This window comes from Hyperolius riggenbachi, chromosome 9 (genome assembly GCF_040937935.1).
Source record: "Hyperolius riggenbachi isolate aHypRig1 chromosome 9, aHypRig1.pri, whole genome shotgun sequence".
Taxonomy (NCBI): domain Eukaryota; kingdom Metazoa; phylum Chordata; class Amphibia; order Anura; family Hyperoliidae; genus Hyperolius; species Hyperolius riggenbachi.
The window spans coordinates 159,197,786-159,207,602 of record NC_090654.1 but is presented as its reverse complement, the minus strand read 5'-3'; the positions used below and the strand labels follow the sequence as shown (position 1 = coordinate 159,207,602).

Below are 9,817 nucleotides of genomic sequence, written 5' to 3'. Positions count from 1 at the left end.
TGGCATAGTGTGGCATGAACAAATTTTTTTATGCATTTTCTTTACATGTACTTTTTATGGTATTCCAAGTGCAATTTTTATTTAACCTTTCTACATTTCATTTCTCCAGCCTCCGTCCCTATAACAAACACCACACCTATTGTTTTTTCTTAAGATTTAGGCCACCTCCAATCCTATGTGCTTTCCACCATCCACTACCAACCCATACAAGGTACACTATGGGAGTGAGCACGTGGTTACTTATGCATATCCCAGTCCCTTTGCCTATATCCCTCTCCCCCCCCCCCTTTCCCTTCCCATCCGACATCATACACATAGGTTTGCATCCTATTTCCACATTGATCACAGTACTGCACCGCCCAACTACCATATGTCATCAACATGCGACCTTTATGTCGCTTCCACCTCCCATCCCCATTCTGGGCGTTTCCAGTCACTTATAAATTTGAGACAGAGCAGAACATATACATTACAGCTATGTTTGGATTGAATAAGTAATCTATTAATTGGTGTAATTCACAAATTATGTTCAGATAATGATCAGTTTTCGATCTACATAGTTTTGTATCCATGCCGATGAATATAATAGGGAACATATGCATGGTAACTGTGTGTATTTATTAGATGTAGATATATGTCACTTTGTGTTTTTTTTTTGTAAGTTGCTGAGGCCAGTATTAGGTTTGTTAAAATTGGGCAACCCCTCCTACATTGACATCTGCCACTGTCTCCCTCAGGTCCAGCAATTATATAGTCACTCAAGCCTCCACATCGCTCCCATAGTTTACAATGGAGCGGGTATAGGTTGCTAGGTTACCTAACGTGGGCCTATTGAGCGAGATACTTCCGCCCATAATGCAGGCTGCACGGACACGTCACATCCGCCCTTAGCAGACAGGGCAGTGACGTCATACCCGGAAATGTAGTATCCTAACTGGCTCTCTAACAACTATGCAGCCAGCGTGTTCCAGCAGCGTTACAATAAGGATTTCCTCCTAATCCAGGATACTGACGATAGATCCCATGGCACAGTAAGTTTCTAAGTGAATTAAATAAGAAGTTTATTAATCGTTCTATTACATAGGGACATAGTCCCTTCTTAAACAAATCCTAAAGGAATTTTAATAATCCCGCCCATCGGTTAACCACGCCCCCAATGATAGCACCTGACCAAAGAGTCAGTTTTATTTAAACAGTGCAATAGCTTGCGGCATCATCTGATGAAGGCGTATGTACGCCGAAACGCATAATGATGCTACAGGCACTGTAAAAGAGGACCCGACGAACCCTGCCAACCCCCTAAGTCTGAGATCCAACTCAACATCCCTGCTACTGGCCACAGCAATTGGGAACTGGAGGAAGGAGAGGGAGAAAGGGAATCCTCACTAGTGATGTAGGGTGATATGCTTTTATAGCATTTACATCTAGTAAGTGAAATCTTAATCCTTTTTTAACAGCAATAAAAATGTTAATGTACCATAGAGCGCTCCTGTTTTATCTTGTTTTACAGTTTTCCCCACACCTCACAGAGGCGCTCTACCTGGTTCATGACCTGATTTTGGTAAGTTGAGCATTTGCTCACCTTTAAACACTGCTGTTTCTTAGTATGCCTTTTTGCTTTATCATAATATACTGCTGCACTCACTCCTTTAAAAATGAAACCTTTCTCTGTTTCTCCCTGTTTTAAATTCATTTGTTTACTGTTTTATCATTTTACTAAGAGTGACTCGTACTCTGCCTTTATATTATGGATATGTGCACTGTCACTTTATACATGCTACTTGCACACGTTCTCAGTCTATTTTGTATGCATATCTTGCTGTTAAATGCATAATTGCATATTTTATTGCTGTAGATTTGTGGTGCACCTTCGGGTGCCTGGTATTTGTGTTCCTCTGGCAATCCCCTTTTTTTCCTTTTGTTTCCCTTCCCCAGCACCCTCCAAAAATCGTTTGCCTGAAGAAGCAAGACTGTTACCCGTGAAACGCGTTGCACTTTTGGAGTTACTAATAAATGTTACTTTAGACTGTAAGTAACCTGTCCATTGTCCGGCCTTTTTTTCAGAAGGGAGGTGAGTCCACCCACTTCCCCCTTTTTAACAATTTTAACTAATTTTATTCTGCTTGGCACCTCTGTTATAGTATTTCAATATTATCTAGTCCACCCTTGGTGGAGGGGTGTATCCCCATTTTCTCCTATTTACAGAGAGCGACTTTTTAAACCTGAGCGGGGTCAGGTTACAATTCTCCCCGCCGGCCTGTCCAGTGGTTGCCTTTGTGGCGACCCACCCTTGTGAGTATAATCATCACATTTATTCACAACATATCTCTCCATATTAACATACTGCACCATATTGGGTTCTCGGTTTCTCCCCCATTTTATCAAGCTCTGTCACTACATACACTGGGGGGTCCATGTCACTACCTAAACTGGGGGTCCCTGTCACTACCTGACCTGAACTGGGGGTCCCTGTCACTACCTGAACTGGGGGTCCCTGTCACTACCTAAACTGGGAGTCCCTGTCACTACCTAAACAGGGAGTCACTGTCACTACCTGAACTGGGGGTCCCTGTCACTACCTGAACTGAGGGTCTCTGTCACTTCCTAAATTGGGGGTCCCTGCCACTACCTGAACTGGGGGTCCCTGTCACTACCTGAACTGGGGGTCCCTGTCACTACCTGAACTGGGGGTCCCTGTCACTACCTGAACTGGGGGCACCTATCACTACCTGAACTGGAGGTCCCTGTCACTACCTGAACTGAGGGACACTTGTCAATACCTAAACTGGGGGGCACCTGTCACTACCTGAAAGGTATGCAGTGACTGCTGGTATAACAATGTGCAGTCACACAGGTGCAGTGAAAAGGTTGCAGTGACTGCGGGTGTAACAATGTGCAGTCACACAGGTGCAGTGAAAATGGATGCACTCACTGCTGGTATATAAAACAGAGTGCGGCCACACAGGTGCAGTGTAATGTATGCAGTGACTGGTATATAAAACAGCGTGCGGTCACACAGATGCAGTGACTGCTATATAAAACAGCGTGCGGTCACACAGGTGCAGTGAAAGGTATGCAGTGACTGGTATTATAATACAATGTGCAGCAGTCACACTAGGCACTGAATGTGCTGGGCCTGGCACAGTAAAGCAATTAGCAAGAACCAGCTGCGACAATCAGGACTGTATATGCAGTGTCAGTGGGCCACACACTAAAGGGGGAAAAAATCACAAGAACATTAGCTTTTAAAAGAGCTGTTTTGGTGGTGCTTTTCAGCAACAAATATTAGCAAGGAGCAAGCTAACAAGAGCCTAATTAAGCTTTCCCTATCTCTGCAGCAACCTCCCTTCCTTCTCTCACTCAAACAGCAGCACACAGAGTGAGAACATGGCTGATGCTGCTGCCTTACATAGGGGGGGGGGGGCTCCAGGAGGGCGTGCAGCCTGATTAGCTGCCATATGTCTGCTGGCTGTGATGTAGAGGGTCAAAGTTTAGCCCAATGATGTAGTATACGGGGCGGGTCAAACTCGCATAAAGTTTGCGATCCGATGCAAACCCGCGTTGTTTGTGCGTATAAGTTCACGTGCTAACTGTTTGGGACATCTCTAGTAGTGGTACAGCATTTAGAACCATCCACAATACCATAAGGAAAATATGTAAGGTGTATCTAAGAAGAGTGGGCCTTTGTGGCTATAGGACATCATCATATATGACTTTTTATTTCGCATGTATAGCTTGGCTACTCCACCAAGAGGCTTTTAGTGAAGTTTGCGTTGGTTGAAATGGGAATGAAATCTTATGTGATTTATGCACTCCAGCAGCTCCAGCCTGGGTCAGAATATCTGTATACTTAACATATGAGGCAGTGTTTTCCAATATACTGATTCTTTTTGTCATTCCGAGAGTTCCCTTTTAAACATATCTCAGAAGAAGTCTTTATCAATACCTGGGCATTTTTATTTTATCACATCAGCATTACACTACTACAGTAGACATCATTATTTGAGATATAAAACCTCTTTTTGTGTGTAAGAAACAATTACATTTTTTTTCCATATTTAGCACAATGGAGAAAATATAAAATAGGTCTGTTATTTTGTTTTCAACATGTTATAATAAAATATGGAGTGCTGCTGATGCCAACACGCATTTTCTGTTCAAAGAGTCCTCTCACAAGTAGGATTTGTATCTTTGTGCTGAGATGTCTAGTACACTGTACACGTTTGTTTTACATACGCTGTTTGAGTGTTACCTGTTTATTGCATTAAAGTAGAACTATAATCTCAAAGTCAAAAACCAGGGATACATTTCAGAAAAGAACCATGATGATTCTGTCTGATGTTGTTTTCTCAGAGTGTGTCATTTCCCTCATACTCAGGATAAATATCAAATGATAAGGTAACCTGCATATGTATAATCTAAAAAAGGTGATAATGAACCCATAGATAAATGAGTATTGGACCCCATTACTTAATTTCACATTTGAAGTGTCAAGACTTTGCTGCAGTAAAAATCAACATGTAATGATCTGCTCAGCTGGCTGCACAGGCATACAGCTGTTTGACCATTCCTTATGTCTGAGGGATGCAGGTCTCTGGAAAAGAGACCTGGCTTCATCTTGCAACTTTTAGAGTTGCTTTGCTGAGGGATTTGCATACATGCAAATTGCCCAGCTGTCTCCTTTGAGGGCTGGCAGTATAAAAGCCTTCTGCTCCCACAATGCTTTGCTAGTCATCCCTTCAGGGTTTGTTGAAACACTCCTAGATTGTCAGCCATGCTATTTTTTGTCAAAGTTATCTTAGAGTAATTATTGGGACTGCACTAGGCAGTTTCCCTAGTGCAGTTAGTTTGCTATCTGATTGTCTTTATTGCCTCTCTGTTGCGATTGTTCTGTCGCCAACGGTGGCCGTCAGGAAATCGTTCTGTCTGTCTGGGGGTGCTAACCAGAGCAGCAGTTGCTACTGGTAGCCCCTTCTGTTCATCTGTCTTGCTTGGATCGCACTAGCCTCTAGCGGTAGCGGCTGTGGATCCTTCTGATCTGCTTTCTTGGAGTATAGCTGGAGCAGCAGTTGCTACCGGCTATCTCATCTGCCTGTCTTGCTTGGATCGCACTAGCCCCTGGCGGCAGCGGCTGTGGATCCTTCTGATCTGTGTTCCTGTTCCTGTACCTGGATCGCACTCGCTCTGGCGGAAAGAGCAGTGGATCTTCCCTAGCCTGTTCCTGAATCCGGATCGCACTCACGGAAAGAGAAGTGGATCTCTCCTCTCTTATTCCTGTTTTCCGTTTGTCTGTTTTGTCTGATACGAACGCTTGCTGTATGCTCGGTGAGGTAACCGTTAAGCAAGCGCTCACGTCCTATGTTTCGTGTTTGTCTGTCGGTGGTTAGTTATGCGTGCTTGTGTCTGTTGCGCTTAACGTGCGGAGATCGCACTGTAAACGCGTTCGCTGTTGCGAATGAGTGCGTTGTTCGCGTTTAGTTAGCGTTTGTTGTTTTCGTTGTGTTCTCATTGTTGTTTGCTGGGCCTTTGCTCCTCTCGTGTTCTGTTCTGATCTGTCTTGTGTCACTTCTGGCGATCACTTTTCTCGCGATCATGTTCTTGCTTTTGTTTCTGCTGATGTGTGTTCACTGTCGCGGGGTCACGACTGGATTGGTGAACACGCATTCATCCTGTATGTGTGCTCTTTCTCTTTAAGGGCTGTTCAACCCCGCGTTGTCTTAGATCTGTACAATTTCCATCTGGCATTTGTGGCTGTGCAGAGGCTGTGCTCATCTGCACTCCACAGCGCCATCTGCCTGTGGGAATTGCCCTTTGCTGGTGCATTGCACCTAGCCTGGGTTCACCTAATTATACACTTGTGGAGGGTTTTCGTTGTGTCAGTGCGCATCTTGTGCGCTGACCGCGAAAACTATTCCGCAAACGTTACACAACATTTCCATGCTTGTGTGAGGCTCCTGGATGATTATGTGTTTGGAACAAGGACTGTCAAGAAGTTATATTACATTTAATACAGTAGCTACTATATGTGTGAACAAGATTTCCAATCACTGGAAACTAAAGATTAGCTTTAAACTCCAGTCAGTTTACAAATTTCCACTGACTTTAAACTGAGCCAACCAATCCCAGTAGGTGCTGATTAATTAACCAACGGCATGCTAACTGATCAGCAACTACTAAGTTTGTTTGGCTCAGTAGGAAGACAATTGAAATTTATACACTCACTGGAACTGAAAGCTTATCTCTACCAAGGACTGACCAGATAGCTTGATGTGGAATCCAAGATGGTGGTTGCTCCAGTAGAAGTTGTGTAACTCAAGTTGCCATTTCTGTTGTGGTTGGTAACCTAGTGTGTTACTCTGCAAAGTGTGTGGGAAAACAAACCTATAAAAATTGATTTATTTATATTTGGCTTCAGTGTTTATATTTCTTGCTCTTAAATTACCCTTTTAAAGGACATCTATCAAATGTAACTAAAATTGTCATAAAGATTTCTAGTAATTACTAGCAAATAGCAATTCAAATGTTTCGTTTCATTTTTTATGTGAAGAAAATATTACATTTACTGAGAACAGTTTTCACTGTGGGCATTACTATGGGGAACTGTGTACTGCACATCCAGCATACAGAAACAATCCTCACTGGCTGTAATCCTGTGACTGAAATGTCTTCAGAATGATAGAAAGCAGAGATCTAGCATCAAATAGTGTGTAAACAACTCATCAGTTGCTGCTGTGTCTCTGTCTGCCTCACGCAGTTCTAAAGAAACAGAGATTGCAGCCAGGAAAAGTTCATTCTGAATGGTGGATTTAAGCATCCAAGTACAGGAATAAAGTACAGGTCCTTCTCTTCAGATCCTCTCAGTAGCTGAAACATCTCTCAGCTGTTCTCATATGATATGTGAGAAAGCAGTGTGTGTGTGCAGGCAGGGCCGGTCCTGGACTTTCTGCTGCCTGAGGCAAAGATCGTAAAGGCGCCCCCCCCCCCCAATATTTCTACATAACATTACATCCCCCACACAACCGACCGTGTCCGTGAAGGAAAGCCTGAGTGACGCAGCAAAGTGAGTGACTGACTCACCAGGGATTGGGTCTCCCTCCGGGTCTGGCGGCGGCGAATGGCGGGCATCCGCATCCAGCATGCATCCTGCACTGGCAGGGGACAGACGGCTGCGGTCTGCGGCGGGCATGCTCCATCTCGGATCTGAGGGATCTCACGCTGGGCCAGTGAGCGGCGGCCGGCGGCAGCCAGCCAGCATCATCATCGTCACGTCGGCGTCGCTCGCTGTTCAGTGACTGACCATGACAATCAGCCGCAGCCAGGGCAGCAGAGCGGGCGGCAGCCGCCGCCATCAAATCAGCAGGCTTAGGCACTAGGCAGCGTCACCAGCGTGCAACCTTGGAGGAGACAGGAGAGCCTGCAGAGCTCGGAGGCCGGCGGCAACAGTGCAGTTTCTAGGCTAAAATGCACCCATGGCGAGGGTGTAAAAATTGCGCCCCACCGGTATAGGTAGCCAGCTATAGGTCCCCCCCGAGTATAGGTGGCCAGGCATGGGTGAGCCAGTAAAGTTGCCCCCAGTATAGGTTAGCCAGGTAGTTGCCTCCAGTATAGGTAGCCAGTATAGTTGCCCCCAGTATATGTTAGATAGGCAGGCACCCCCCCCCCCCCCGTCCCGGTATAAGTTAGATAAGTAGGTGCCCCCAGTACAGGTTAGCTAGGTAGGTGCCTCCAATATAGGTAGCCAGTATAGTTGCCCCCAGCATAGGTTAGATAGGTAGGTACCCCCAGTATAGGTTAGTTAGGTAGGTGCCCCCAGTATAGGTAGCCAGTATAGTTGCCACCTGTATAGGCTAGCTAGGTAGGTAGGTGCCCCCAATACAGGTTAGATAAGTGCCCCCAGTATAGGTTAGATAGGTAGCTTCCCCCCAGTATAGGTTAGATTAGGTTGCTGCCCCCCAGTACAGGTTAGATTAGGTAGGTGCCCCCCAGTATAGGATAGATAGGTAGCTGCCCCCAGTACAGGTTAGATTAGGTAGGTGCCCCCCAGTATAGGATAGATAGGTAGCTGCCCCCCAGCATAGGTTAGATAGGTAGCTGCCCCCCAGTGTAGGTTAGATAGGTAGCTGCCCCCCAGTATAGGTTAGATAGGTAGCTGCCCCCCAGTATAGGTTAGATAGGTAGCTGCCCCCCAGTATAGGATAGGTAGCTGGCCCCCAGTATAGGTTAGATTAGGTAGGTGCCCCCCAGTATAGGATAGATAGGTAGCTGCCCCCAGTACAGGTTAGATTAGGTAGGTGCCCCCCAGTATAGGATCGATAGGTAGCTGGCCCCCAGTATAGGTTAGATTAGGTAGGTGCCACCCAGTATAGGATCGATAGGTAGCTGCCCCCAGTACAGGTTAGATTAGGTAGGTGCCCCCCAGTATAGGATAGATAGGTAGCTGGCCCCCAGTATAGGTTAGATTAGGTAGCTGCCCCCCAGTATAGGATAGATAGGTAGCTGGCCCCCAGTATAGGATAGATAGGTAGCTGGCCCCCAGTATAGGTTAGATTAGGTAGGTGCCCTCCAGTATAGGATAGATAGGTAGGTGCCCCCAGTACAGGTTAGATTAGGTAGGTGCCCCCCAGTATAGGATAGATAGGTAGCTGGCCCCCAGTATAGGTTAGATTAGGTAGGTGCCCCCCAGTATAGGATAGATAGGTAGCTGGCCCCCAGTATAGGTTAGATTAGGTAGGTGCCCCCCAGTATAGGATAGATAGGTAGCTTCCCCCAGTATAGGTTAGATTAGGTAGGTGCCCCCCAGTATAGGATAGATAGGTAGCTTGCCCAGTATAGGTTAAGTAGGTAGGTGCCCCCTCATAATGGCGGAGGGGGGAGCCGGAGCCGCGGTGAGGGCAGCCCGACCTCTCCCTCCCTCTCCCCGGGCCGCCCTCCATGCTCCCCCCTCAGAGTGCAGGCAGCAGAGTTAGCGCGCAGGGAAGCGCTGCTGTACACAGCTGTTACTCACCTCCCTGGATCCGATCGCCGCTCCCGCCCTGCTGGTCTCCTCTCTGCAATGTAGCCGCTGCTGATACACACGCGGCTGCTTCCTGTTTACACAGGAAGCAGCCACGTGTGTATCAGCCGGCTAGGCAGAGAGGAGACCAGCAGGGCGGGAGCGGCGATCGGATCCAGGGAGGTGAGTAACAGCTGTGTACAGCAGCGCTTCCCTGCGCGCTAACTCTGCTGCCTGCACTCTGAGGGGGGAGCATGGAGGGCGGCCCGGGGAGAGGGAGGGAGAGGTCGGGCTGCCCTCACCGCGGCTCTGGCTCCCTCGGTCCCTCCGCTATCACACTCACAGCCATGTCATCTGGTGCCGCCCCCCACTTCCTGCCGTCTGAGGAACCCGCCTCACCCCGCCTCATGGGCGGGCCGGCCCTGTGTGCAGGGCTGAAACAAACAGTAAATCATTCCTCTGTGAATAGTGACAAAGAAGTGGTACCTATCTACATGGTACAGCTCTGGCCCGGATGCAGCTGATAAACAAGATATTCCTTTCACGCAGGAATATTGTCACCATCTCTGGTCTGGTCAGATGTCACCATCTCTGGTCTTGTTAAATAAGTGACAGGATTGGTGTGCACTTTAATAGAGTATATTTATTTTATAGATACATTTTTATGAGGCCCCAGGGCCTCATAAAAAGTACCCATGTGTGTTGCAGTGGACAGATTACCTGTTCTCATAAACAACATGTAACGATTGGTGTCAGCAACACAGATTTTTTCTGATTATTGGTGATCTGCAGTATCACCAATAATACAGATGCTATACCTGATTA

General features: G+C 46.8%; 1 long non-coding RNA gene across 1 annotated transcript; it reads left to right on the top strand.

The window, feature by feature from the left end:
• Positions 1 to 947: 947 nt before the first annotated feature.
• On the top strand, positions 948 to 2,006 carry LOC137531769 (uncharacterized). Its single transcript, XR_011023739.1, has 3 exons — positions 948 to 1,031; positions 1,511 to 1,561; positions 1,936 to 2,006. It is a non-coding gene; the product is annotated as an uncharacterized lncRNA (long non-coding RNA).
• The last annotated feature ends 7,811 nt before the right edge of the window (positions 2,007 to 9,817 follow it).